Genomic DNA, 9,141 nt, shown 5'->3' on the forward strand with positions numbered 1-9,141 from the left:
CTCCACCTGACCTCCTCCTGCAGACCTTTGAACATCCAGCTTGAATGTCAAGTCCTTTGTGAAGCTTTCCCCAAATAATTTCTCATTTCCTCCTCTGTGTTTACACAGAACTCTGATCCATCCCTATTAAGCACCTATCACTTTGCATTTCAACCTGTGTCTATAATCCCCCCCCGCCACCTCTGTTCGGGAGAGCAGAGAAACTGAAACTTAAAATCCTGGCAGCCCCAGTTTCTGCCAAGTATAGAGCTTTGGCACAGTAAGTATTCAATGAATGCTTATTTTTAAATAAATGAATAAAACAGAGAAAATAACAAGTGTTGGTGAGGATGTGGAGAAACTGGACCCTTTGTGCACCATTGTTGGGAATGTAAATAGTGCAGCCTCTATGGGAAACGACATGTCATATCCTCAAAAAATTAAATGATCCAGCAATGCCACTTCTGAGTATATACCCAGGAGAACTGAAAGTAGGATCTCGAAGAGATATTTATGCACCCATGTTTATAGCAGCATTATTCACAATAACCAGGAATGTAGAAGTCACCCAAGTGTCCGTTAATGAATGCACAGATAAACAAAATATGCAAGGATAAACAAAAAAAAATATATATATATATATATGCACATATATGTATATATATACACAATTATTCAGCCTTGAAAAAGTAGGGAAATTCTGACACATGCTACAACATGAATGAACCTTGAGGACATGAATGCTAAGTGAAATAAGCCAGCCACAAAACAAGTTTGTACAATTCCACTTACACAAGGTCCCTAAAGCAGTCAAATTCATAGAGACAGAAAGTAGAATACAAATGCCAGGGGCTGGAGGGAGGGGAGAGCGGGGTGTTATTGTTTAATGGAAATCAATTGTCAATTTTGCAAGACGAGAAGTGTTTGGAGATGGCTGCACAATGTGAACATACGTTAATACTGCTGAACTGTATTTTATGTATTGTATGTATTTTATGTATTTTATGTATTTTATGTATCTGGCCACAATTAAAATTCCTTAATATTTATTTATTTATTTATTTATTTATTTATTTATTTATTTTTAGAGAGACAGTGTGCAAGCAGGGTAGGGACAGAGAGAAGGAGATAGAGAATCCCAGGCAGGGCCCACACGCTCAGCCTGACGTGAGGCTTGATCCCACGCCCGTTGAGATCATGACCTGAGCCAAAATCAAAAGTCGGACACTTGACGGACTGAGCCGGCCAGGCCCCCACAATTCAAAATCTTTAAATGAAAGATTGATGTGTAAACAAAGTGGAATATATCCATTCAATGAAATATTAAATCAGCTGCAAAAAGAAATGAAGTATTCGTACGAGCTACAACAAGGATGAACTTTGAAAACGGTATGCTGCATGAAAGAAACTGACACAAAGGCCACGTGTTGTATGAATCTATTTACATGAAATGTTCACAACAGACAAACCTATAGAGACAGAAAGTATATTAGCGGCTGCCAGGCACTGGGGGCGAGAGGGAGGGGCAGGAACTGGGAGTGACTTCTAACAGTTACAGGGTTTCTTCTTGGAATGATGGAAATGTTCTGGAATTGGATAGTGGTGATGGTTGCACAACGTTGTGAGTATACTAAAACCCCTGAATTGTACACTTTAAAAATGAGTCTTCTTATGTTATGTTGTGTGAAATCTTGTGTTATATGAATTATATTTCAATTAAAAAGTGAGTGAAATGAAATACTTGACTGGTATGTATTTTTTGGTTGTCTTTAATATTTGCATTTTCTCTAGTATTTACACTTAATATTTGAGTATAGTTTTTGATTAATAGCTCATCGCCATTGCTCTGAAAAGAGTTCAATAAATACATCTTTATGTTCTTGTACCTGGGAAAGAAGTACCCATGAGTAATGAGTTTTCCAGCTGTGAGACAGTGAGTTGTCAGACAAACACAGCAAGGAAATGAATGTCTGCAGTTACATTCTTACTCAATAGCTCTTGGCAGCCATGAAAACAGCCATTCATCAAACACAAGCAAAAAAAAGCTTCACAGGGCAAAGCAGTGAAAAACCTCAGCAATAAAACTTTGTGGCCTCCTGTGAAGGAGACAGTTAACTGTCCACTAAAAAGTCTCTTTCGCCACTTCATGGTATAGAGTTGCAGCTGGGCAGCCGAGGCCCAGCCAGGAACTACATTTCCCAGCCCCCCTGCTGCATATAGATTGGGTCACGTGACTCACCAAAGGACGTGAATGGAAGCATTGAGTGTCACTTCTAGACCAAGGCATTTAAAAGTCAGAAACCTACTCCTTCCTCTCTTCTCCCAAATGCCAGCTCAACGCAGAGGGAATGGCCAGGCCACATAGTGGAAGGAGCCTGAGTCCTGAATCATCACAGTGGGAAGGCTCCCACTGACCTGGGATACCCACAATGGACAGTTAGGTGAGGAATAGATTTGTACATGAATAACAAAGAGATTTTTATTAAATTAAGCTACTGAATTGTTGGGAGATATTTATTACAGCAGTTAAACATCAATATTCATTTATTCCACTGAATGGCTATTTATTTGTGCCTCTCATGGGGAATATAGAAATGAATAGCCTGGAATTCTTCCCTCAAAAAGTTCTAATTCTACAGTCACCTGGCTGGCTCAATTCGTAGAGCACACAACTCTTGATCTCAAGGTTGTAAGTTCAAGCCCCATATTAGGCGTAGACATTACTTTAAAGAAAAAAAGTTCTAATTACAAATTGGAGAATTAGATGGGAGACTACTTGAGTAAATATGCTACCAATGGACTGCAGTAGGTAACCCACCAAAAACCCTGAATAGACCATTAACCATTACAGAAATTGAAAGAATTAACAGGGGCACCTGGGTGGCTCAGTTGGTTCAGCGCCCAACTTGGGCTCAGGTCCTGATCTCACGGTTTGTGGGTTCGAGCCCCACATCGGGCTCTGTGCTGACAGTTCAGAGCCTGGAGCCTGCTTTGGATTCTGTGTCTTCCTCTCTCTCTGCCCCTCCACTGCTCTCTCTCTCTCTCTCTCTTTCTCTCTATCTCAAAAATAAACATTAAGACATTTTTTTAAAAAAAGAAAAAAATTAACAAATAAACTTCCTCAATGGCATCAGGCCCAGATTATTTTGTAGACAATTTTTATCAAGCCCATCAATAAAATGATATAGTTAAACTATTCCAAACAGAACAAGATGGAAACCTTCTCAATTTATTTGTGAGTCCAGAATTACCATCACTGTTACAAGAGCCAGATAATAGTGCACACACACAAACAGTATCACCTGAACATAGCCAATTTAAAAACAATAAAAGTACACCTACCATGTGACTGACCCTTCCACCGCTAGCTATGTATACAAGAGAAATGAAGTCATATGTCCACACAAAGCTTCGTACCTGAACGTTCACAGCAGCTTTACTTGCAATAACCAAAATTTGAAGCAACACAAATGTCCATCAACAGGAGGATGGATAAACAAATTATAATATATTCATACAATGGAATGATACTCAGCAATAGGAATGAATGAACTATTATTACCATAGTACCATGAATGAATCTCAAAATTATTGCGTTAAAAGGAGCCAAACACCTCCCCTTCCGCCCAGAAAAAAAAAAAAAAGCATATACCATACATATATATTATGTTTATATAAACTAATCTATAGTCACATAAAGTAGATCAGTGGTTGCTTGGGGGTAGGGGAGATGGGACGGAATTATCAAGGGGCACAAGGGAGCTTTTGGGCATTATGGATATGTTTAATGTCAGGGCGCCTGGCTGGCTCAGTGGGTGGAACATGGGACTCTTGGTCTCAGGGTTGTGAGTTTTAGCCCCATGATGGGTGTAGAGATTACTTTAATAAAAAAAAAAAAAAAAAAAAAAGTGGATATATTTACTGTCTTAATTGTAGTGATGATTTCATGAGTGTATACGTATGTCAAAAATTATCAAAGTGTACATTTAAACTATGGGCAGTTTAATGTGCATCAAGTATATCCTAATAAACCTGTTTAAAAAAAGAAATATCTAGGCAAACACTTCACCTTTCTGAGCATCATCTACATAATGCAGTTATTTTATTTTTTTATTTTTATTTTTTTTTTTTTTAACGTTTATTTATTTTTGAGACAGAGAGAGACACAGCATGAACGGGGGAGGGGCAGAGAGAGAGAGGGAGACACAGAATCGGAAGCAAGCTCCAGGCTCTGAGCCATCAGCCCAGAGCCCGACGCGGGGCTCGAACTCGCGGACCGCGAGATCGTGACCTGAGCTGAAGTCGGACGCTTAACCGACTGAGCCACTCAGGCGCCCCTTTATTTTTTTTTTTTAAGAGAAAGGAGGGCAAGTGAGTGAGGGGCAGACAGGGGTAAGAGAGAGAGAAGTGGGGCTCACGTGACGCGGGGCTCACGTGAAGCGGGGCTCAAGCTCACTCGATGTGGGGCTGGAACTCATCAACCGTGAGATCATGACCTGAGCCGAAGTCAGATGCTTAACTGATGGAGCCACCCAGGTGCCCCTACAAAATGCAGTTATTATCTGAACTGTTTATCTGTTCATATAAGGATGGGATGAAATACTGATGTAAAAATATTTTGCAAACTGTGAATACGAGAATACAGGGACATTGTATAATCTTTATTACTACTAATGCCATTATCGACAATAGTATTGTCATTACTATCATGGTCACTACAAAAACACTCCATCACCTAGATCTTCTGGCACCTTATTTTTAAGTAATCTCTACATCCAACAAGGAGCTTGAACTTAACAACCCCAAAATCAAGAGTCACATGCTCTACCAACTGAGCCAGCGCCCCAGGAGTTCATCATTTTAACTGAAAAGAAAAAACAAACCCTGCAGGTTCCTAGGGATGGCTGGGAGGAGAAGGTGACAAGCCAATAAATACAGCAAAGTTTACAGTTTACCAGGGAAGTGAGGAAAGACATGTTGTGAAATGCCCAGATACGAAATAGCTAGGGAAGCCAACCACTTAGAAACACCCACCCCCCCCCCCCCCCCCCCGCGCCTGGACAAAGTTTGATTTGACTGCAAACACATGAAGGAGCCTGCAAACATAATGAGGGGAGTCTGTGAACATCTCACTGCTGGCACTGAGAATCCATGGTCAGCTCATCTCTCTCTAGATAGACTAGAACTTAAAGAAACTAGATGAGAATAGGGAGTCCTCCTTCCAGGCCGAAAGGAGGCAGAAGGGGATACGGCTTGGAGCACAAAGCAGGCTCCCAGGACTGGAAAAAGCAATAAATAAAAAGGAAAGCAAAGAAGGCCCTTGGATCCTCGGGAAAAGACGAAGGTCCCGACCTTCACACAGATAACTAATTTTTAACACTTCTGTTCTGTCTTTCAAGAAAATTCAAATCTGAACGCAAGAAAGAACAGTAGAGGGATCAATCCATGGCTGGTGAGATTGTCATTTCTCAGGTGGGGAGAGAGCCAGGGTGGAGTCGGGGAGAAGGGAACTAACGTTTGTGAGCACTTACTGTGGCTCAGGCTCAGCATTTTATAAGCATTATATCCGAAGCCCTCCTCCCCTCTCCAGGTCAACATGACACAGCTGAGAGCTGACCTGCAGTGATCAGTCACCAGGCGCTCTGATCTGGGTGCATCGTCTCAGTGAGCCCTTCCCACAGACCAGTGAGGTAGCCACCCGCGTTAACTCCATGTAGTAAGTGATGAAACTGACATGAAGAGTTTTAGTAAAAGGCCTAGGAGCAGACAACTAATAAGAGATTGGCCTCACTTCTGACATCACAGGATGAGCTCACCTAAAAATCAGAGCCAGTCATATTAACTGCCCAGGGGAACACAGGAGACAGCACAGAGCACAGAACAAGATTTCGAAAGGCAGAGGGTTCTGTATCCACGTTTGGGATCAGGTCAGGTGGCCATACGTACCACATGAGGCCTCAAGAGGAAGGGGGGCTGAGTGCAGGGGCAGTCTTAGCCCTTCTTACATCAGGCAGACAGAGAGACTGTCTCCAGGAATCCGGAGCGTGGTTTCAGCATAGGGAGCTGATGAAACCTAACTTCATCGTCCACTGAGAAGAGAGTAACTGACATAATTTGGATTTGTAACGATATAACTTTCTTCACAGGCTTTCCTTCCTGCTTTAGCTCAAAATACAACTATACAAACTCCAGCGTAGCTCTAGATAGGGTCTTTGGATGACAGGAAGAAACAGTTTTTCTGCTGGGAAATCCTCTGAAACAGCATGGCATGGTAGCACAGACTTGAGTTTGAATCTTGTTACTGTCACTTAAGTCAAGTGACCTGGGGAAATCAGCTTACCCTTCTGAGCCTATCTCCACATCTAGCAAATGGAGGTATTTAATACTTCTTGGGCTTGTGAGGCTGCTAAGAGATGTTATATGAGTTATTCATTCTCCTTGTTCTTGGTTCATTGCAGCCACTTTGGCAAGTTAGCTCCCTTTCTCCCCTCTTGCCAACCTTGACTCAGAAGTACTTTATGCAGTGCCTGGGAGTCTCAGTCGTTAAGCATCTGACTCTTGATCTCATAGTTTGTGAGCTCTGGTTGGGATTCTCTCCTTTTCTCTCTCTGCCCTTTCCCCATTTGAGCTCTCTCCGTTTCTCCAAATAAATAAATTAATAAACTTAAAAGAAGCCGGAGGAGGAGGAAAAGGAAAAGGAGAAGAAGAGGAAGAAGAAGCACTTTACAAAGTGGGGCATCAGAGCGCCCCACCAGGACTCCTGGAGACGGCAGCAAGGAGACCCTGCATTCAGCCTGGGGGAGATACAGATAAGAGCCTGCAGAGGAACTGACTCTGGAAGCTTGCCCTAATCTCAGTGCTGAGGAAGGACCATCACAGCCTGGGTGCCTGTGGCATCCCAAATAGCCATCCAGTTCAAAAGGAATGGGGTTGTGGGACGGGGCAGCAAAATGGAACCTAGATGAGGAACCTAACCGGGATTTCGTGTGGGTGTTCCACACCTTCCTGCTGGCTCTGCCAGGTGCCCTCCTCTGGGTTCTGGCCACCTCCCCAACATACCTCTCCCTTGCCTTACAGGGGCCAGAGAGCCTCAGGCCCTCCTCACTTCTTTTCAGCTGTCCCCTCACCCTGGTCCCTGGTGTTCCTCTCCCCCAAGACTGGCTATGAAGTGGAGTGCAGCCACCCCGGTGCTCCTTCCGCTCCTTGCTACTCTTGGCCGTGTTGAGGTACAGAGAGCACAGACAGAGAGAGTCCCATCCCCTCCTAAGCCTCCATTCACTCATCTGTAAAAGAGGACCCACCCCCTTTTAAGGGTTTTACTAAGATCTCTACAGGAAGCAGCCAAGGGAGTGACAAAGTTAACCAATGTGAGAAATTTACAAAGATTCCAGAAAGTACAAAAAAATTCTTGGCAGTCCCTGACTATTTACATGGACATTTAGAAAGGGTTAGAATTATATTATCATTAATTTTAAAGAGCAAGTTGTAGAAGAGTCTGATGTATATATGTATACACGTGTGTGCACACATATCCATAGAAGTTTCATTAGTTATAAAAATTAAAGAAGGGGAATTAATAGTTAGCAATGGTTTATCTCTAGGGTTTGAGATTAGGATGATTGAATGGCTTCTCTTTTTACTTTGTATCCTTCTGTATAGTTTAATTTTTTTAATGGGTATATATTGGTACTTTATTTTACAAGTAACTACTGTAACAAATAAAACAATAAAAATGTAAATCAATGGTGCTAACCAGACCTTTCTCTCTCACACCCCTGCTCTTCCCTTTTATCCCTGAAAATGTAGGTTTATTAGCTTTCCTTTTTCACCACTGACCACCCCACACCCCCATCCTTAGAAAAACAGGAAAAGTAATAGACATAAAAGAGCAAATCCCTCGGGTTCCCCAGACTCAAATGGGCTCAATTATGTCCCTGAAGAGCAGTGTCTTATTTCAAAGTGCCCTCCCCCCCATAAGCAGGAAATGTCAGGTTAGACCATGCCTGAACACCTGGTCTCCAAGAGTGAAAACCAAACTCCATCTAAACTTCAGAGATGCCAGAGGACAAGGACTGACCAGCTGCCAAGGATAGTGAGAGAACATCTACCTCCCAGTCCTACCGCTGTCAGCTGTGTGACCATGGATAAGGCCCTTCTTCTGAGGCTCTATTTCCCCATTAACTGGGGGTGACAATGCCAACCATTAAGATTGTTGACTAGATCAAACAAGGTCATGCAAGGAGAAGCATATTTTTTTTTCTTTTTTTACAGTTTATTTATTTTTGAGAGAGAGACAGGGCATGAGCAGGGGAGGAGCCTAGAGAGCAAGACACAGAATCTGAAGCAGGCTCCAGGCTCTGAGCTGTCGGCACAGAGCCCAACGCGTGGCTCGAACCCATGAACCGTATGACCTGAGCCAAAGTCGGATGCTCAGCTCAACCCTGGAAATCCAAACCATGAAGGGTGTGTGAACACACCCAGCGTCAGATCCCTGCCTGGAGCTGTTCTAAGTGAGTTTTGCAATCTGCCAGTATTATACTATGTTCTGGCTGCAGACTTCAGGTTCAGGGCACAGGAAGGAGCAGCTGGTAAGGAAGCCTGCTAACTCCTCTTTCCTGCCCTTTCCAAAACATCTCTTCACCGAGGCGTGGCTGGAACCCAGAGGAAAGCAGGTAGGGTGTGCCCAGGAGGCAATGCCAGAGCACCGGAGCCTGAGCCCCGAGAGACCCCGCTCAGCTCTGTGACATGAGGCAAGCTGCCACTCCACCCTGGGGTTCATCCCCCTTTCTACAAAATACCGGAGTCAGATAAGAACAGGACTCTGTGGCTCCATAACCACAGTCATTCTGTGCCTGCCAGTTGGGCAGTGGAGCTTCCGACAACAGAGGGACCATTGAGAGCCAGGATAGGAGCCTCTGGAATTCCCACCAGCTTTTGTCAGGGGCAGACACGGGCAGTTTTCTTCCCTTTGGTCCCTGTGTCCTGCCCTAAGTGCGCTGAAAAGCCATGAACTCGTGTTTCTTTTCCTCCCAGAAGGAAATCGGAAGCTGGGGAGGCAGACAAAAGGACAGTGCGGCATAATGAGAAGATGGAGGGAGGCCGGGAGCACCCAGTACACGGAGTTACTGCAGGAGGCCAGGAGGGAAGACATGTACACCAAGA

The sequence above is a fragment of the Panthera onca genome, chromosome D2 (assembly GCF_046562875.1).
Source record: "Panthera onca isolate mPanOnc1 chromosome D2, mPanOnc1 haplotype 2, whole genome shotgun sequence".
Taxonomy (NCBI): domain Eukaryota; kingdom Metazoa; phylum Chordata; class Mammalia; order Carnivora; family Felidae; genus Panthera; species Panthera onca.